This window comes from Galleria mellonella, unplaced genomic scaffold, assembly GCF_026898425.1.
Source record: "Galleria mellonella isolate WM207_F2 unplaced genomic scaffold, CSIRO_AGI_GalMel_v1 utg1917, whole genome shotgun sequence".
NCBI lineage: Eukaryota > Metazoa > Arthropoda > Insecta > Lepidoptera > Pyralidae > Galleria > Galleria mellonella.
In genome coordinates, this window is record NW_026442031.1 from 351,608 (window position 1) to 360,546 (window position 8,939).

The window sequence follows — 8,939 nt, forward strand, 5'->3', positions numbered from 1 at the left end:
CTAGCAAAGGGGGTACTAATTCCCATTACTAACGATCCCCTCCCCTCGTACGTTGTTGTTGTAACAGAGGACCTTCACATGTTCCTATTAGAAATCATAGCAGTTAATTTTTGATGAATTCATCATGATGGACCAACTAACCTGTTTTCCTAGTCATCTATCATTTATCACTGATGACTTCATTATCATTCGTTAAAGAAACATAACTAAGTAATATGTAACTATACAGAATTTGTATTTTAGTGCAGTGATCTGCGGGATTAAAAATATCGGTTTATACGAACCATAATACTATTAATTTCAAATAATCCGCCAAATGGAATAGGCACTTACCTGAGATTAGGATAAAACAATACAATTACGCCCAAAAGGATGTAATATTAAAAAAACTAGTACAGATAATAGGATTTTTTTATGGGTGATAATAAAATAGTAACCCCACCGCGCTATCGGTACACACCGGCGGGGCACCAGTGAAGGATGATAGATGAGAATGAAGCAGGTCAGTGAGCCCATCGTGACGAATACAACAAGAATTGTACACGAAAGTTCCAAGGGGAACCACGTAGAGATCGATCTGATAGGGCATATTGCTAGCAATAAGGCTATCAACCCCCTTGGCAAACAATCCCTTTCCCCCCAGATAATAGGATTATACGATATGGATTCGTATAAAGTTTTTAACGATTCTGAATAGAAACGTGTTTTTTTTTTTTAATATTGTAAAGCATTTGTCAAAATGTACAGTCTTATAGCGAATACATTGCGAATTTTTTTAGGTCAGTCGCCAGTTGGCTAGACATTTCATTAGCATACATCATGTTCTCTTAATAATATTTACAGGTAGAGTAAAAATTTCTAATTTCAATAAGCGCTGAATTCATTGTTATTGTGTACAACGATAAGAGAAAAACAAAATGTGTAGTAATTATTGTCTCTTTTAATATTACAATATCGTCAATGTGACTACCAATTTCTTTTTGTTTTAACTAAAAAACTCATCCACTTTACAGTACAGTATAAAATACAAACATTATGTTTACAATTGTTACCGCTAGATGCGTTGTTAATGAAAAATAAATGCAACGTCAAAACTAAATTAAAGTTACAATTAAAAAAAAAGTGTCCAACAATAAAGATGCAATGTAATGTAATAAAAAAAATCTAAATAGTTTTAAAATAATATCCAATTAAAAAAAATATTTTAAATAACAAAAATGTATCGTCAGATATTTAAAGCCTGAGATGTTCGATTCCAATTTAAAAAATTCCAATTTGAAAATGTATAAATGTATCGCCAAAGAGATTTATATGCTAAGAGGTCACGTTCCAATTAAAAAAAAAAACTATCGCAAATTAAAATGAAATATATCAATCAATCAATAAATAATGGATAGGTTGTAGTGATAATCATGATGACGGATGTATCAATAAAGATAACTAAATACATTTAAAATCAATTCCAATTTAAAAAAACAGCGGAAAAAAATAAGGATGTGTCACCAAAGAGATCATTTAGCTTAAGAGGTCGCGATGAGCTGTGACTCAGCTATTAGGTAGTTCGGTTAGGCAACATACGGTGGGCGGTGCGGAACCGCCATGTGTATGTAGGTCAAGTTTTTGTCTACCGAAAAGTTTCCTGTTACTTAGGGAAATAATACTATTTCATGACGGTTTCCAATTACGCTCTTGGTTGTGTAGCGGTAACTCTGATATTCGTAGGTTTAATCCCCATACAGTAAAATTTGTATTCATAAGTATCTATGTTTGTTTGTATTCTATATATATATATATATATATAAACATACATACAAATATACAACTATGACACACATAAAACTCGAAATAAGGAGGACTAACTAGGTTTTTAAAAAAGGGGAAAGATTGAGGACGCCGTATATAGGTAGGGAGTGAATCCCACAAACGAACTGCTTGCACGCAAAAGGATTTGGTGTAGAGAGAGGAAGAATGAGTAGGAATTTTGAGTTGGAGGTTGTCAGTATAGTTGTTTTATATATATATATATATATATATATATATATATATATATATATATATATATATATATATATATATATATATATATATATATATATATATATATATATATATATATATATATATATATATATATATATATATATATATGAACACTAAACTGTATTCATACACTCAAAGTGTTTAAATTTTCATATAGCTACTGATTATTGCAAATTGTAATACGAATAACGGCCTTAATGTTATATATAGTAAGAACTAACTCGTTACAGTTTCTTAACTGAATAACAAACGCATAACTGATATTAATATGTATCAATTTAATATGAATTATTTACAAGCGGCACGCTTGGGGCGATTGGGAAAATGTTGCGATATGCGAATACCACTGAAATGTTCACTGTATAATATATATATATTCAATATGTATATATTTATATATATATATATATATATATATATATATATATATATATATATATATATATATATATATATATATATATATATAATAAATGTAATTGAAAAACGTAAATGATAATAAATAAAATCAATTTACAATATTAAAAAAAATACTATATCAGTATTTATATGTAAACAAATGAGACGACAGAAAATCTACCTATATTTCAAAATAAAAACAAATAAGTACAATAATCTTATTCTCCTATTTATCATTCAAATTGCATTTATTAGCACACATTCCTTATAATATTTTTTTTTATTTAATTTTTAATCAAATCAATAAATATTATCATAATAATTTCACAATCATAATAATTATGTTATATATATGGTAAATATAGCAATTATTTTTTTATTACTTTTTAGTTATTTATAGAGATGGGTGTGTGTGTTTGTGTGGTGTGTGTTTTGGGTGTTTAAACCCCATAAACACCCAAATTTTTGGGTGTTTATGATTTTGTACTTCATCATCGTCATATACTATATATATATATATATATATATAAGAAAGAGATGAAAGTAAAATGTAAAACTACAGTCAATCACTGTCAGATTCAGAGTTATTACAAGCGATGAATTGTATAGGTTCGATAGGCTCTATTTCGTCTAAACTGTTATGTTCATTTACTTAATAAATAATGAATGTCCTCGCATTCAGCTTTATGTTTAAGATTCCAGTTATAACAAATGAATGAAATTTTTTCAGTTCTTTCAGTTGTAAGTCGATTTCTTTTGTTATTATGTATGTAGCCTTGGATACTAAAGGAACGCTCAGTGGCTGCCGAAGTACATGATATATATATCAGTGGAACCACAAATACCTTTATATATATACAAATCCTCTGGCCCAAAATAGCTTTATAACACGCCAAATCTATTACATTTGACAAATAAGTGTTGGCTTAAATATATATATAATAGTATATAGATAGAATATATGCAAAATGTATATTGCCATATATCTTGAAGATATGATGTTATATCAATGTCGAAATCTCATTTAATGCAAAACGTATCTTAGCTTGTATAAATGTATGTATGCGATGCAAACGATTCTGGTCGCTCTCTAAGTAAAATATGCTTTCAGTGACTGGTTCCAAAATACTTATACATTCCCCTGTCTTCGTCCAGAAATCATCACTTAGAATTAAATCTTTAATATCTCTTGAAATTACCACATCTTCTCTAACTGTTAATATTTGCAAAGCTATCTTATTTGCTTTCAAACTTTTTAACGAAGTAACATGACTTCCCCATCTTGTAGCACAAGGCAATTTTAGTGTTTGTGTAGAATCTTCACCCTGCCTTGATTTTATCAACAAGGAACTTAATCGTTGACTCCTTTTAACAGTTTTTATTATATTTATGGCTTGCATAATAAACACAGTTACTTCTTGTATCTTTACAATATCTTGGCACAACAAGTTAAGGATATGTGCACAGCAACCGAGAGGAACAACATGTGGATATTTGAGTTTTGTTAATTCGAATGCCTTTTGTATATTTCTAGCGTTATCGCCAATAAGTACAAGAAACTTATTTGCTCCATACACTTTCATTACTTTTTCAACTTCTTGGCTAAGGTATTCATAGTGTGAGGATTACTTTCTGTATTCAAACTTTTAACGTATATAGGTTTTGATATAAGTTTATTATTCCTTCATATTATATAAGTATACAAGCATTTAGTTCCTATAATCAAAACGCATTTCTATATATATTTTATCTAATTATTTTGTCGCTAAAGCTTTACGTGAAGGTATTTTAAATTTTGGTTGCAATTTTTCGAAAAATTGTATCCATAAAGGATGTTGCACCATCGATAATGGCGTCCCTGTTACAAATATAGCTCTCGCTAATTCTGTTTTTATATGATCATCGGTGTGAAACTCAGCATTTATTGTAGTGTTAGCAGACGACGAGGGGCTTATAAAAGAATCATATATACAGTCCAGACATTTTGGTTTTGGACGAGCTATCTTTTATAAGTTTCATAGAGTCTTTTAATGGATATTTTGGACAAGTGATATATATATATATATATATATATATATATTGAACCTAAAAAAATGAACGATGATTAGTTGGTCTGTAGAGTGCCTATTTTTTTGTGTGTGTGTGTGTGTATTGTGTGTGTGTGTGTGTGTGACGACTCTCAGCTAACTATGCACTATCATCCAAAATAAACGTGTATGGAAAATTTTATCCCAGTCGGTTGAGGATTGAGGATAATTTCATCAACATACGAACATACCTACATATATATATATATATATATATATATATATATATATATATATACTTACCTTTAATTATTTCTTGTTAAGTATAAATATTATTTCAAATCTGCTCCCTTAATATGCACTTTTTTACTGCTTTTCCTACCTAACACGTTACCAGGAAGTCACGTTACCAGAGTCAGAGTAATAGTGAACACGTTTGAAAGTGATTGTCGTCGCCTCATATTCAGCGTCGACGAATAGGGGAATCCCCAGTCATAATGTATTGCATGCGTGGCGGTCTTACTTCAAATCCATAAACAAAGAGATAATTACAGAACTCGATACTAGATGGCGCTGTTTTTGTTTGAAGAAAGTTTGCGGGCTAAAATACATAGAATTTCATCAATGACTTCCACAAAGAACAACATTTCTGTTTTTTCTAAGTCCGTATCTCTTCCGTATATTTCATAAGATATAAGCTTGGGCTACATTGTTATGCAACGTGATTTTGTCGCTGTCTTGCTAGCAGGGTTGACAGATATACGATTTAAATCGTACTCATACTATTATTTGTCTATTTTTTAATGTACGATCGTAAAGATTATGATCGTAATTCGCACAAAAACATACGACTTTTTGGTTACCTGGCAACATTTTTATTATGAAACGAACATGCTCACATCATCAGTCACATGCAACAATTTATTGGGGTTTTCCCCTTCACATCTGGCAGTCCTGCTTGCTAGAATATAGGTAAGTCAGCCACAGTTACTGACGATCGATATTTAAAGGGTATTGTTTTTGTGCTAAATATTTCATAAAAACGTTATTTAATACTTTGTGGATTATTAATTTAGTTGATAATTGGAAGTAAAATGGATGCTAATTTGAGAGATCAAGATCTTCGTATAAAACAGTTAATAAAAGAAAATATTATCTTTTTATACCTATATATAATAAACACAAAAGGTACTTAGATCGCGTGTGTTCGAAGCATTTATTCTAATAAATTTAATTTAAAATAGAAAGAAAAAAATATAGCCGAAGCCGATCTCCAAATATATTTGGCGATAGTGAGACCCAGTGTCCAGATGATTTACCCTGCGTCTTCGCAACAACTAAAAAAAACGAGGAGAAAGTAAAAGAAAATTTACTGAAAGAAGAAACAAACTGTTCTAAATGCTTAATTTATGGAGAAGAGGATAAAAGAAATGAGTATTTCGGACTGTTAGTGGCTCAAGAATTTAAATATATACGGCCATGTGTGCGACCGAGGTGTTATGAAGAAATTTTAAAGTATCTACGGGACGCAAAAGGCCAACATGTTGATCAACTGCAACATGAAAACACTGAAAATTAATTACTTTCATTTTATTATATATAGATTTTTAAAATTTCCTGAAATATTATTAGTTAACGTTTTATTTAATATTGTAGAATTGATCAATACAATTTATAAAAATAATTTATTGGTATTACTTAAATATTTTCAAAAAAATACGTAAAAACCTATTTTTTTGGGTGATTATGGGAGTTTATGGGTGTTTATTGGGTTTTTACCAAAGCACCGGGTTTAAACCCGGTGCTTTGCCCATCTGTAGTTATTTATAATAATATTTTTTTTTAATAAAAGTAACCATGACCCAAAAATAAAACAATATCAATTTATACTAAATATGAACTATTAAATTATTAAATTAAATTGTTTCTTTTTATTTATGATAATTATTTTTTTTAATTACTTCACGTTTTAATTTATTTTTATTTAAAATAATATTTTAGCACAATTTCTTTTTCACTTCACTTACCTAATGATATCGTAGCAAAACCGAATGCAGCTGTGTATTATCAAATCCGAAACAACATTATAGTTATTGTCACTGGAGGTCACTATCCTTTACCGGCACGGAGGAGCAATCTGGGATTCAATGGTTGAGGCGATAGTTTGGGGGTAGACTAGAAAAAAAGATAGATTCGCTAGATATAGAAAGGGACTATTCGAACATTGACATATTTTTATATATATAAGAAAAGTAGAGCAAAGATTTATAGGAATCTTAGTCAATGATAAATATTTAATTTAGTTTTAACGTTAGTCACGATGAATATAATTAAGGAATTCTAATTATAATAAATAATTTATGCACGTATTTGATTTTTTCTAGTAAAATAATTTACATATTTTTTTATTAATTAAGTATCATGCCATCTCAAATTGGAATAAATTAATTTAGGCCAATTATCATGTGCAGTAATTAGGCCAATTTTTATAAAAAAAATGTATACTTTTTAAATTACTAATCTTGAAAATTTAAAGAAATTATTAAGTAATGAAAAAAATAATTACTAAATTAATTTAAATTATTTTTATATAAAATAAAACGTACTAAATTATTATGATATAATTATGTAGAAAAAAAAAGCATTTAAAACAACAATCGGTGTCGCGTCGAACGGGCGCTCCGTTAAAACTGTAAAAAAACTCGTCGAGCGACCTTCGGGTTATCATCCGAAAAGCGACCGCACTACGCCCGTGTCGCGCCGCCGCCCGGCCGTTGCGGGGAAAAACGACACACTTTTCCGATTGGGCCCATAAAAAATATCGGTACTACCGGTTCTTTTTATCCGAATAAAAATAATCTAGCGCTCTACATAGACGGTCATGCGGTTAGTAAACAGTCACAGTTATTGGCGACAACAATAGAGAGTAAAAAGGAAAAAAAAAAACAGGAAAAGATGTGATTGGCATAAATAAAAGATTAATTACGAAATATTCTTTCGAATATTTACAACAAGGAGGGTAGAAAAAATAATATTGAAAAAAAAACAAAATATAAAAAGTAAAGAAAAAAAAAACTGCTGTCCGAAACGCTCATCCACTGGTGTCCGCACAATCCGGCACTGTCACGTCACTATACGAATGCCAATTACAAACATTTCCCAAAACACCACTATTGTCCCGATTTTCACGGAAAGGGGAGAAATTTTGAAAATGGAACAACGGCGTGTTTTGTTTTTTTTTTCCTTTTTTTTTTTTGCAACGTACACTGTTATTTAGTTTCAGCGTCACTGATCTCGTTTATGCGGGGTAGAGTATGTTTCAGGGTTCGCACACTACACTGCACTCACTGCGTCCGATGCGGGCGCGGGCCGCGCGTACCAACGACTGACTGTTGCGCGGGCGCACCCCACTTACTTCCCACCAAAAATTTTCTACCACCACGCGCCGCGGCCAGGGCGGCCGTAGCGCGGCCCGCTACAGCGCCGACAAGTGTACCGTAGCTGTTAATTCTCATAGTTCTATATGGTTGTTTCCCTTATTTACAATAATATATTCATATCAGACAATACGTTTTATTTTTATTTATTTTTTATTATATAAAAACCAACAGCTAGACTATTCCATAATAATAATAATAAATAACAGTAAAGACATGTATAAAAACAAGATTTAACTTATGTACATGACATCGCTAATACTTACAATCAACTAAATTAAACTTGGAGTAACAACGTTATTGTAATACAAACATTATAGGTAGGCAGTTATGTAAAATAAAAAAGTTGATACCACAAGTTCAAAAATGAACTATCAAAGAAGCAACGATTCAGCACACGTCTTGCAGATTCTGTATTAAAATTAAATAAGTCTAAATCGAGATCTCTAAATGTTTCATTATAACGATAATTTTATTAAAAAATTTAATAAAATTATCGTTAAAATAAATTATCAAAATCAGTAAATCAAATAATTTAGTAATTAATTCCAAATGCAAACTAAACTAGAAAAAAATCGTTCCTAAATTGGACCGACCGAGAATCGAATCCAGGACCGCATTTATGAAAAGCAATGTACTCACAACTGCACCACGGAGGTCGTGAAATATTTCTATTTTCATAAATAATATCTTTCACAAATATGGATATAAAATTTTTATATTGTTTAAATAAATAGTTTTAATTTATTTATAAAATATTCTGAATTACATATATTTAATAGTGTTACAAAAATCAGGTCTCAACACCACCGAACAGTATGTTGACCATATTTAATATATATATAAAAGTTAGCGACGCATTTCACTTAAAGTTGAGCAGCACTGGCGTAGCTATCTCCATTGCGTACACGCACACATTCAGAAACACGCGCTTCACGCCCACATCGAAGTACCCGTAGGCCTAGAGACCTACAAATTTGACTTTCTCCCACTATCCACTTTAAAGCTTTCATTTTAAGTCACATATTTGCATGCG

At 30.5% G+C, this 8,939-nt stretch overlaps 1 protein-coding gene across 2 annotated transcripts in view; it reads right to left on the reverse strand.

Moving 5' to 3' along the window:
• Nucleotides 1-8,304, reverse strand: part of LOC113522708 (ichor) — a 74,082-nt gene extending 65,778 nt beyond the window's left edge. The window contains exons 1-2 of one of the 2 annotated variants that reach the window (XM_026908491.3): nucleotides 7,732-8,304; nucleotides 6,494-6,641 (exon numbers count right to left, since the gene is read on the reverse strand). The gene's annotated coding sequence lies outside the window, so the exon portion shown is untranslated. The remainder of the gene's footprint in view (nucleotides 1-6,493; nucleotides 6,642-7,731) is intronic. The other variant, XM_031913945.2, reaches the window with a different exon arrangement.
• Nucleotides 8,305-8,939: the final 635 nt, after the last annotated feature.